This window comes from Antennarius striatus, chromosome 16 (assembly GCF_040054535.1).
Source record: "Antennarius striatus isolate MH-2024 chromosome 16, ASM4005453v1, whole genome shotgun sequence".
NCBI classification, from domain to species: domain Eukaryota; kingdom Metazoa; phylum Chordata; class Actinopteri; order Lophiiformes; family Antennariidae; genus Antennarius; species Antennarius striatus.
This window is the reverse complement of record NC_090791.1, coordinates 12,320,781-12,334,519: the sequence shown is the minus strand read 5'-3', so window position 1 is coordinate 12,334,519 and position 13,739 is coordinate 12,320,781.

Below are 13,739 nucleotides of genomic sequence, written 5' to 3'. Positions count from 1 at the left end.
TTTGGCCATATTAAAGTTACAACTGTGCAAAATTCAGCAGGTCATTTCAGGAAAATAAATGGGCATGCTGGGAAACCAAAGCAGAAAGAATTAGGGGGTGGGGGGCTCAAAAGAGAGTCACATGCAGGTGTTGCTTCCGAACCCACGTGAGTCACCTATGAGCAGGAGGGAGGGTGTGATGGGGGGGGGGGTGATGCCATGGAATTGTCCCCATTATGAGAGAAAAAAACACAACCTAGCAGCTATATATTCTTCAGCTGGATATTAAAAAGATAACCAAGCATAAATCAATCAGAGGGTAAATTATATTTTCTCTCTTACATATCCCACTCTGCTCACTTTTCTCTCCATCTCTCTGTTCTTTTGTAACTCTATAGTGTGCGTCTGTGCAAGTGTGTGTGTGTGTGTGTGTCTGTGTGTGTGTGTGTGTGTGTGTGTGTGTATTTAATGTCCGCGTTAGACAGAAAGAAGCTTTAAAGTATTTGTGCCATAAGACCTGTAATGTATGAAATCAAAAGTGTATTTATACTCAACCATGTCTAATATACAGCACAGTATTATAATGTTATATACATGAATGTAAAACTGACGCTTCTGCCATCTTTGTTGGTATTTTTCTGATTGTGATTTTCTACACAATGGCATTTTTTGAACAGTCTTTTACCTTTTCTTCATTTTCCAGTGTTTCAGAACTGTTTTGGTTTGATTATGCTGGAGTGTTTATAGGCTTGCATAACTCAGTTTTCTCTCCTAATGAATGTACCGACTGTACTAAGAGTATGTATTACTGTACTGTGTGGGGGAAATGTGCAGAAAAGTATTGGCTGATATCAATATTTTTGACTAAAGAAATAAAGTATCTCTAATGATTCAAACATGGTGCTGCTGAGAATAATGAGTCTCTTTTCTTCATGTTACATGTCACAGTGAGAAATAGAGCCTTGGCATAATTTTTTATATTGTAAGAAATACACACACACACACACACACACACACACACACACACACACACACACACACACACACACACACACACACACACACACACACACACACACACACAGAAAAACACACAAACATAATTAAGAGAATGAGGGCATTATGCCCAGTTTTGCAAGATATATTGCTTTCATTTGATTGTTGGACAAGGACTGCATACAATATCAATTGAAATAATTATGCATAATTTAAATACATACCTGGAAGCTCATTTTCATGTCCATTCCTTGCATAGGTGATGAATAACACAGATATAAACATTACGTAAAACAAGCAGCATCAAATTCCACTCAATCATAATGCCATGACTCGTAGAGAACACTGGAGGTTGTTAAATTATTTCACCAAAATTCAAACATGTAATGGGTTTTACCCTTTGTTTTGTTTTGTTTTGTTTTTTTGTTTCATGTAAATGGGCAGATAAGCTAAAAGGACTTACATTTTAGGGTCGTATTTGAATGCGAGGAGGACCCACAAACTGGGGTTCAGTACGCTGCTCAAATATACATAGACTGCTCCAGTAGACTGGAGCAGCTGGAAATCAAACCACCAAACTGCTAATAAGTGGATGGTCATTCTAACCACATAAGACACTTCCACCACCACATGATGTGGAACTTTTGTGGATCCAGAGGGAATGACAGCTGCTCTTTTTACACAGAAATCAACCAATCACAACAAAAGCCCTTCTCTCAGAGGAAAAGGGGAATAACAGCGGCCTACATTTCACCTGTAGCATCCATACAGAAAGTAATAAAGACATAACTATCTCACCTTGAACAGGCAATACAATAGAGAACTGTCACCTCCAGCTGGAATCATTATGGTATTGATCACAGAACAGTACTTAGTAAGATACATAGAAAAAAGGGTCAAATCAATCCTTGGGAAAAGCAGAAACGACGTCAGAATATTAGAAAGTTTACCTTTAAATAATGAAGAATTGCAGAATCAACAAAATTATTTTGGTAAGTGTGCTGCAGAAAGGATGGTTTGGTACCATTTTGAAAATGATAATGTTAAGGTTGTATCTAAAGATTATTGGTGTTTATTCATAGATAGGCTTTTGTGGCAGGATATAGTCTCAATATACTACATCATGAACACAGTGATGCCAATGACGACACGGAAAGAGGTTGATTTTAAACAATAATAACATCATGGGTCACAACTGACTAAGCTGCACCCTCAAAAGTTATCAATGTTTTCTAGGTACACAAGTGAAATTATAGGTTTACTAGTTCTGTAGTCCAGCAACTTAGAAGTCTTTAAAATTAACAACCATCTGAACCGTTACTGCCACCAATGAGGAAATGTCCACTAAATTAATAGGAAAAATATATTTTCCAGCATCGAATGAAAGCCTTTATATTAACCCATGTATTCTTCCTTTGACCGTTTATCAATATGATGCCTAAACTTTCTTGGACGGAATTTCTCCCTTGCTTCCTGACATTGTAAAAACAACATGCAACCGTTTGGGCCAGCAATAAAAAATGGTAGCTACACATCAGGGTACTTGTTTTATCTCCAGACGCTCTGACTGTGAGTAATAGAAAGATGAATATCAATAGATGATCGGTGTCAGAGATCTTGTTGTCCTATCTCCACTGGGACGCTGCCGTGTGGTCACATTGTGTAGGGATGATAAGGATGTGTACTACAGGTACACAGAGGAAAACAGGGATTTGTTGTTCCACAGCACCAGATTATCTGTCACAGCCCATGCGATAATCACACTGTATACACTATATGTAGATGTGTGTCCATTGCCAATTTAAGTCATGACAGCACTGCTGTCAACACTACTAACACATTGTTCTCGTCAATATCAGGACAAGTGAGAAAGAGAACGCAGCATGCATGAAAGCTCTCATACAAAGATGCTGTTTTATTTGCCTATAATCACCTCTGATTGGAGTTGAAGCCACGTGTGTTTCAGCTCAAACTACCCCAGATACATCTGCAGACACAGGCAGCCAATTGCGTGTGCTCATATTCACCGTCTACCAATCATCATCAAGTCAAGAGCTCGCAATAAGCCAATTAACACCTCTCACATACTGTTTGCAAGAAAAGCAGAAACACTTCTGCTCCTTGTAAACTGACTTTGTTACAAAAAATAATAAAATCAACGGCATTGAGCCACAGGATCAGCGTCTTTTTTCACCACCTGCAGTTGACTCTTTCAGTAGAAGGCATCTCTATTGTCTGAGCAGAGGTCAACCTTACTGTAATATAAAGTAGGTCTATGTGATAAATGTGCCGTCAGCCCTGAACTGTCTCTCATGCAAAGCAACAGGGGAGACGATCAGAGGGGGAGAAAAGAAGAAAGATGTGAGAACGAGCACAGAAAAAATGGAAGGACATGAGAAAAGCTGCGTGTGTGTGTGTGCATGTGTGCGTGCGTGTGTGTGTGTGTGTGTGTGTGTGTGTGTGTGTGTGCATGTGTGCGTGCGTGTGTGTGTGTGTGTGTGTTGCAGCTGTGATAAAGATGGATGAGCCTGTCTCCAGCTCCTGTGATTGGGACGGCTGGTGATTGTGAGTGTATGTGTGAGCATGTACTGAATGTTCGTGTGAGCGTACACAAATATTTATTTATTTGTGTGCATTTTTGAGTAACAACAAGTGAGAAATCATCACATTCTCTGCAAAAAAAATGTGTTGTTCTACAATAAATATGTGTGAAGGCTATTTATTAAATATGTGAGTCAACATTCAAAGCAGAGGCTGTCCATCATGTAGATTTTGAACTTTTTTTCCATATTTAATTTCATGTTTACGTTTTGTCTTAAACATATGGACCGATGCAAAAAGACAATATCCGATCATCCTATACTTTCCTGTTAATTTCTTATTTACATTTCAGAATGGTACTCATATACTGAGCAAGCTGCTTATGTTGTCAAAATCTAGAGACTAAAATGAATAATGGCTGTATTCCATTTGGCTGCTCCAGTTTGAGGATCCTAGTATTGTGAATACTGCCTCTCTGTCACTTTACATAGAGAATAGAATAAAGCAGAGCCACCCTCCATATAATTCATAATACCTATGTGTTTACAAAATGTCTGCGGTGAAAAATACGGTTCAAAGAAATATCAATATTTTCTCTAAATGCTGGATATTAAACAATCATTTAACTACATTTTAAAATGTGAGACAGTTAATTTCTTCCTCTATCTCCTGTTGTTTTTGTTATTTCTGAACATTTGCATTTCCATTTTGGTAATCTTTTGAATCATTTCTACAGCAAAAGCTTTGAATTATGACAGAAAACCGATTGTGGGATATAATCAATTTTGGAGCTGCACCTCTAATCTCTCTCCCAGCAGATATCCCTTAGATTTTCAGAGATTTGAGTAATTGATCGTAACCCACGTTTTGCCAGCTTTAAGGAGGATCAGGTTGGAGAGATGCCCAGTGAGCCCAGCTTTAAGGAAGCAATGTCTCCAACCGCACCTTGACTCAGAGCTTTTGTCCGTTTACCTCTGAAGCTGGGTAAACATTGCACAATGTTAGAATGTTGTTCTCTAATTCCAACTCATGTGAGCAAATCAGCATACTAATAATCAATGGAAGCCTTTTTAAATAGAGATGTTGCAACAGCACTACAAAAACCAAAGACTATACGATCTTTGTATGTTTATGCTACCCAACGCAAAGCGAGCAAAATGTGGCCCCATAGTTTTATTTCACATCACACAACCAAGAAACAGTGGAGTGACATGCAATATGCATTTACACAAAAATAAATTCAGAATTTCACTGTTTCACACCCCATCTCTCCGACCCTGCTATTCAACTGGATTCCTTCTACAATGAATTAGCTGATAGCTTCTACTCGCCGCTTTTTGAGTCTGCTTGTTTCAGGTTTTGTCAAACCTCTAAGTCCTAAATCCTCCCTATTTTGTTCAGTTTATAAACATTGAGAGTCAGTTTCTACCTTCAATGCGAGTTCAGAGACAAAACAACAACTAGCACTATATATGCATTTGTGACTTTTGAACAGGAAGGTGATGTAAACCATATACCAAAAAAAAAACATAGCGATGGATGGCTGAAGGGAGATGTGGGCAGACTAGTTTGTTCATTTTTAAAACAACACTGTAATTATAGTATTGTAATACTGTATCTCTTTTACTTCCCTTTTCTCTGTTTCTTTTTCATCATTGTTTTTCACTTGCACCCAAACACTAAACCTCACATTATCTCATGTGTATGTTAGCCACTTGCTAACAATATGGTTTAATAATAACCAAATTATAGTGTATCTGCACATAGACATAAATTTGCTTTATTGTATTTCTACCATTAAAAGTCGGCACATCCACATATCCCCCAGTGTCTTCACAACACCAGAGCTCCATTATAGCTTCTGAAAAATGATGCACATCTAATCATTAACAACTTCTGAAGCATCGTTGCGATTCTTAGCGTATGAGATGCAACAAAATAAATATGTTTTATGCTACTACAACCAATTATTTTAGCTTTTACAATAATCCTCTAGCTACAACTCCCATGCAATTTAGGAATTTAAATAAAGTTTTTGGTCTTTGCTCTTTGTGTGTGGTGATGAAGTTGTGGTTTCACTATATTCTTACACAAAGGTGTTGAAGCACATTGGAGTTTTAGTGCAGAGCTGTAAATGGGGCGTATTAGATTCTCTGTCTGTACATAATGCAGGTGTCTGTGTCTCTGGCTGCTCCAGGCTCTCACAAATATACTTTTAACATCTTCTTTATGGAGCAATAATCGCGATCATCTTTTGTGCGCTCAGACCAAATGTTTGAAAAAACAAACACTTATAAAACAATGAAACTGACAAAGAGAAGTGAAACAACGACACTCTTCCTTATGACTCATCGTGGGGTTCAGTTTCTCTCTCAGAAAGTCTCACCGACTGACTCACATTTAGAAAATAGCTATCACACCTGAGCTTCTCTCTCCGCCTGGAGACTTAAGCTGAAGGTAAGAAATGGTTTGACAAAACTATTCTTGGGGTTATGACGATTCAAAGCTAGTTTTTAATGACTGGAGTTCTCTTTGAGACAAAGCAGCACAAGCATTCCTCTGTAGTTAAATGTAGCAATTTCTTTTACTTCTTAAAAGTTTCATTCAAAGATATATAACTTTATCTAAATTGATAGCAACAATTCCAAAGCATCCAATTTCATTTGATAGAAACTTCAATTTCGGCTGGAACAACCTGACATGTCACATGTGATGATGTGAAAGTGTGAAATGAAATTTGTTTTCTACTTCAAATTCTCTTTGAGAGAAAAAAAAAGAAGTTGGGGGAGGTTTTTTTTTAAATTTCACAAGAGAAATTTATGTGTCTGTGCTCCTCTGGTTTTGATAGGCTGGGTCTCAGCTGGAACAAGTGCTTCTGAAAAAAGTTACCCTTTCAACCAGATTTAATAAATATGCTTATGTACACAGACACACTTTCTGAACAGTTTACGCTGTTAAAAAGTTTATTATGACAGGACTCTAAGCCAATCAGTACTGTTAATAAATATGATTATCTACAACATACACAACCACAACTTTTAAAAGAATAATATAAAGATGTCAGCTCTAATGTCTTACTGGTTCATAAACTAAAAATAGCCCATTTGCTTTCAAACATAGCATTCTGTGAAAGGTCTCCTAAGGATTACATCACCATAGCAAACACAACAGTAGCACAAATTCATTGATTGATTAGACAAATTAGACATGCAGATCCCAACTTGTGGAATCATTTCCTGCATAATTTTTAAAATAATGATTTAAATAAAACGTTAATAGATGTTCGTTTGACTTAATTATGACCTAATTTTGAAACACTGCTCAATCACTTTGGAGAACATTTCAACTAATTTTTCTTGCTTAAACAACCAATAAAACAATCAACAGATCACCGTAGTTTTAAAGACAATATTTAATAATAGATCATGAAGGATGCCTAGTGGATTTTTGAGTCGTCCTTGGATATATTTTATGATGAAAAAGGTGAGCACAACTTCTTGCACCAGATAGTGAGTATAGAAGACTCTACAGCCCCAAAGGTTTTAGATAGGTGTGTGATAACTCCTTTTAAATTAGCTTGGTAACAATTTAATCAGAAAATAATTCTTCATTAAACACATTGTCTTCTATTGAATACTTTACATCCTTTGTTAATTAAATGAATGTTTTCAACTGTTTTCACATTCTATTGTGTGCTTCTTGGTGCAATGCTATGTTCTTTCATGCACTGACTGTAACATTGTTCAAGTCGGTGCAGCTTTTGGTACCTGAGTATGTGAGAATAGTCAATTATGATTGGCTGCAGGCTGTCCATAATTCCTGGCTACACATATCTACTACGAAGCATCAAGGAAACTACTCACCATTCAAATTAGTGCTTTTGAATGTGAACACCTTGACATTAGAAATAAATTACATCGGGGGGAAAAATTGAATGTCAAACCTTGAGTGTTCCTGAGTGCAACCCTTCAAGGCCTCATCCTCATAACAGGATGGAGATGTTACAACTGCAGGTAATCAGCACTGCTGTCCTAAACTTGCTGTTACTTTTTAGGTCATCAAATAGGCAATCATGTCATCTCATCTCATGTTTGCTACTTCAAACTGCAGACAACACACACCCTTTCATTTGTCTAGGAAAATCTTGATAATGGCGATAATGTTGGGATGGCTAGAAAGTCTTGTCAGACATTCTGGTGCATCTTATTGTGACAATGGTGAGTGACTCCCAGAGGTCCTGTACATGAAATTGTCACCTAACTCTTGACAATGAACGATTATAGTTATTTTCCTAAATGGAACTTTAGGAATGTTGCATAATTAGCCATACACATTTAATGTTGATAAGAAATAGGATTTTCTGATATTTTAAATTCTTTTGGGCCTATAAGATATCGAATGTTAAAGGATTTTTAAATTTGATCTGGTAGCTATAAAATGTCTGTTCCTATCCACAACAAAAGGTCTTTCTTCCTCTCCTGACAACTGCACAGCTTCATGTAACACTTTCCTGCGAAAGAGAGATGATGCATCCATGTTAATCTCCTTTTTCATCACACCCCACCTTCCTGCCCAGCAGCTGCCTCATCTGAAGCTGTGAGTACCTACCTGTTTAATGTATTTCACCCTTTTGCTACCTCCTCTGCTTTCATCTAGCTAACAACAACACCCTCATGTTTGAGTAGGCCTTAATTCAGGGTGGTTAGAGCATCAAAAGGAATATGTAAGTCCAAACAACCACAGACACAAAAGTTCACCCATGAAGTCAAGGTTTGTGTAGCTCGTGTTTGTCATACATTGTACACATGCAAGTTTGTTAATGTTTGCATTTTTAAAAAGATTTGTCCAGCAGAAGCTGGACACTGCAGGTACTAGAGGACATTCTTCTATGTGATAACCCTTGAACCTACACAGAATATGAAAGATGCAGCGTTCTTTACCCACACAAAACAACAACGTGGCACTAATTCTACTCTAACCCAACCGATAGATGTTTAATGAGGAGCCTCGTCCAGCAGTTGACATTAATGCTGTAGCACATGGATAGACAGGAGTCTGCTTCACCTGGCTTCCTTCTGGGACACATTGTGAAGTGATAGAAAATACAAAAGGGTGGTCACAGGTTTAATGAGACAGAGGACCTCCTCTAGTCGCCCCATGTTGCGACTCCTATTCATCGTCTCTCTTTACTTTCCATCTCTTTCCTCCTCTCCCTCTTGTCCAAAGGTCGCCTCCAGGTCGGCCTGACATAAAGATGCAGCAAATAATGGATGAGGGTGTATCACTCTAGTATTATTCTTTAATGAAGACCTCTCCATCCGCTCCTGCTTCTTTTAATTCAATCCTTTCTCACAAGCGGTCACTAATACTACATCAGTTTTTTGGCCGTCTCCCTTCATAGTCATTGTTCAAACAGTGTATCAAAATGCAAGAAGGAATGGCTGCAATAGCAATTTATCAAAGTACATGAGCTGTGAGGGGAACTGCATAACTGATGAGAAGTAGAAACAATGCAACTCCTCTGATGTACTGTGAACCCACTGACCGAGCTTTTAGAGATCTCCACTCTACTTTGTTATTCAATGGCACCACATAAATTTTGATGATGAAAATTTTATTTTTTGATAGGCTGCAGGGGCGAAGTTGATTCGATATAATCAAATGTGTCGGGAAACACGCTGATTAAATATTGCAAATTCAATCAGTGTTCACAATGAGGTGGAGGAAAAACCAGTGGCTGACTGTTGGAATTTGTCATAGTGATGTAATATACTGATAGAAGCAGATAGCATCAAACAAAACATGACACACATATGAAACACTTATACTGTATACACTTTTTTACTAAGACATTTTTCTCTCAGGTCAGTTAACTTCACATCGTATTAAGAGTGAAACCAAGGCAAACAATTACTGCCAGTATTTTCAAAGTTCTCTAATTCTGTTGCTCATTTAAAGTAGCACAAACAGCATTTGAGCATTAATATGCATGCGCCAGCAAATAACTGAGAGGTTACAAAACAGTGGAGTAATGATATCTGCTTGGTATTCTGAGCCTCGCACTGTTGCTCTGGAAGCAACAGACAGAGGCTAAGAATGTTAAGAATTTTATATATATATATATATATATATATATATATATATATATATATATATAATATATACACATACATATATAGATATATATATACACAGGATATATATATATTATATATATATATTATATATATATTATATATATATATATATATATATATATATATATATATATATATATATATATATATATATATATATATATATATATATATATATATATATATATATATATATATATATATATATATATATATATAAAATTTTAGCTACTTTGGAGATGCTGCTGCTTTTGGTGAGCTTTCAGAGGTTAATGAAGGGCTCTGACTCTACCGCCCCCCTGACAACACTCCAGGGAGCTCCCTTTGAGCGTCTCCCCCTCCTCCTCAGTTGGACGGACAGGAACTGGAAACAGCCTGATTCATCTGGTAAAATGACTGCCACCGACAATTTGACATGGGGTAAAGTCCAAAGACACTTTGTTCCCCTGTGGCCAACGTTTGGTGTAAGACTCCCTTGCAGCTTCAGAGAGAGTTGAACAAAGTCGGAGCTGGGAGGAGTCAGGGAACAGATGCAGAAAGAGTGATGGAGAGGTGTAGGCATCGAGTATGACAAGCGAAGTGGTGGAAAAAGGCATCTGATCCTCCTCTTCCTTCTCATTTTCTCAGGAAATACATGTTGCCTGCAGTTTGTCAATAATGTATGTGAGCATGCAGTTAGAGATGGACATGCATCGAGACCCTGGAAGTATGGGAGATTTATAGCTGTTTTAAACCTCTCCTCTCTCAGTGATTTTTTTTTACAATCAGCTCATGCAAATTACATTCTACTGACAGCCTATCAATCACAGTCTGGATCCATTTATTGAATGACGAGACACGTGCCAGCACACATATCATACAGCCATTTTTGTTTCGGACACATGAAGCACTGTCTCCATCCACAGTCATCGTTGCCAAGAAACATTCAGTAAACTTTTATTTCTCAGCAGGAAGACAGATTAATGTGTTGGATGTAATACTGTATATTTCAGGATATCTATCATGAATCCTAAAGTCAAAATCTGTTTTTAATTACAAGTTTATGGCTAAATATCAAACAAGAGAATACTTTAACTGATTTGCATTTTCAAATGATAAAACTTTTTAAAAAACAAAAGAAACAAAGTTTGTAAAATTATCATTATTATAAAATGGATCAAATGAAAATCACAGTTGCGTTGGTTGGATGACTGTAGAGGCTGACCTGATTTTATTTGTTTAATATAAATCATTATGTAAGCTGACAAGTTAATTGATGACATTTATAAAATTGTTTACATATTTACATTATATTTCATTAATAATAATTTGAAATGAGAGGAAACTCCAACACTATGAAACAGAATGAAATCAATAAATCCACACATGGTTGTTGCACCTTTACTCTTGAAAAGAGACATATCAACGACAACACATGTCTCTTTCCAGCTTTTTCAGATCCAGTAGTGACATACATTTTTAATTTTTTAAGAGAGATAGAGTTCACTTCGAGGGTTGCGGGGTGCTGGAGCCTATCCCAGTCGACTGGGGGGCGTGAGGCAGGGGACACTTTGGGCGTTAACACCAGTGCACTGCTGAGCCACATATAGACAGGCAAGCAGGCACGAATGAACTCACCCCTATGAGCAATTTGAAGCCGGCCAATTCATCTGGAGTGCAAGATTTTGGAGATGGGGGGAAGCCGGAGAACTCGGAACGAACCCACGCAGATACGGGGAGAACATGCAGTCAGAGTGGGACTCGAATCAGGAACTGCTTTGCTGTGCAGCCACAGCGCTACCCACTGCTCTACCCACTGCTACCCAGTACACACTGCTCCACCCACTCCACCGTGCTACCCAAATTCAGTTCAATTCAATTTAAGTTATACTAGATATAGAAAAATAAACTGTGACATGTTCTTTTAGTAGTCAGTAAATTGAAAGCAGTGTAAAAATGAGAACACCTGATTTTCAGTTTAAAGACACAATGCACACACTTGAAATGTGAGCTGAACATTATTTTTTTTGTTTGGGATTTTTTTTTTACTATTTGACCAGATGAACATCTGTGAGGCACTGATAGTGGGTGAGTTGTCCTGGTTCACAAAAAGACACTGAAATCTTTTCTTTTCACTTCTGACATAATCAATAATATATTTACAAAATGAAATGAAATTTTGTTCTTTTGTCCAGAAATAGGTGAAAATAATTATTTCACTCATTTAGCCATCCTTTGTGCGCACCTCCCACTGAATGGCAGGCAATTTTGGTACAATGGAATTAAAAGGGAGTGAATATTCAGTTTGTAGAATGGCTGTGGTAATAACACTAGAAGCATTGTGATTGCTTTGAATACATAATATGTGTGGAATTGGGACATAAAATTGCCTAATAACTCAAGCAGAAGAGTTAGAAAAACAGCAAGAATAAACTGGATGTGCTTAAGGTCACTTGAAGCTGTTTCACCTCTCGTTTAAAATGGCTTTTTCAGTTTTCTAGTTGATTTTTTTTTTTTTGCTCTTCTTGATTTACCTTGACCTGGATGACTGCATAATAACTGTTTGACCATGGGCTGTTTTGAGGAATGAAGCATGGGAACAGTGAGTTGAAATTTGCAGAAAAACAGTAGTTTAACCTAATATGGCTACCTTTTTTTAATTCCTTGAACGCGCAAACTGCATAGACTAAGCCCACAACGTTCAGTCCACAAGGCTTGGTTCACCGAGTTCATTGTGTTTAACAGTCTGGAGAAGTGTTTGCATTCTCCCTCCTCACTCTTACAAAACCATTCCACTGTGCTCAATACAACAATATAGTGTGATTAATTAGATAGACCAGCAGCAGTCTTTTGGGTGGCTCAAAACTGATCATATTTTCATTCACTAGGAAAAATGTTGAAGGTTTAATGCTATCCAAAACTCAGGAGGCTAAACTTCATTTGTAGGTGGTGGTGGCAAGACCAGCAATTTCTGCCTTTGATTGAGGAAACAATCAGTGTTGGTGGTGAAGGTGAGTTATTTAATATTCTGTTCAGTCGCCGCCATCACACAGAAATCTGGGTGCAGCCATATAATAGCGGCACAGTGCATACTTAGAGAATGTGTGGTCAATATTTTTAAGGTGCCATTTAAATGACAGCAGCAACTTACCAGGACCCCCTCTTTTCTGGATGACTGTAGAACTTCTGCTGTGACTTCTCTTGTCATAAATCAGTCACACTTGCTGCTCAACAATCACAGCACTGAATTGTGTATTTTTTAGAGGTTTTACATCCTGTGCTGAAACTCCATAATTCATTCCAACAGGGTGCATAATACTTCTTCACTCATCCGAAAAACAGAAAACTTCCTGGCAAAATATTCAAACTTTGGCGTTTTAAATATAGTATGTGTAAACTTACTATATTTTCATAGTATATTTTATAACACAAACATGCAGAAAGAATATCTTTCTCCAATTCAAATTCAGTCACCTGAGAAAAAAAGAGTATATTTTGCTTAGAAAACAAATTATTTTATAATTAATCATCTAGCCAATAAAAGTAATTGATGGTTTGTGGGTGATCAAGCAGAAACAGACTTATGGTAATAGAGCTTTAATGACAATGAGTAATGCCAGAGAAGGAGGAAGGAGAAGGTGATATACAGCTGAATGTGTGGCACTAGACACAAGACAAGATTATTACTACAACTAATGATGATAACAATATGATTTACAATCTGTATAATTTGTGTGTCTGCGCAGTGTGTAAAGATACGATAGTAAAAACTATTACGTTTTGTCCTGGTATTGCATGTGTTACCCATTAATTTAGAATTAAAAAATCTTGTTATGTAACGGTTAACAATCTAGATCCATATGATAATCTAGATCTGAGACAAAATCTGGTACATTATTCCTTGAGCGTTTCCAATAATAATTTTGATCGCATTTTGATTGATCGCATTCTATTTATTCAAGTCAGCAGAGAAATAGGAATTCAACTTCAGGAAAAGCTTTAACTCTTTGATGAAGGTAATAAGATGTACAGTTTGGCACAGACAACGATTATTACACTGTTATTAACACACGTTTGCCATTACCTCCCTGTCAGCACTACAGGAAG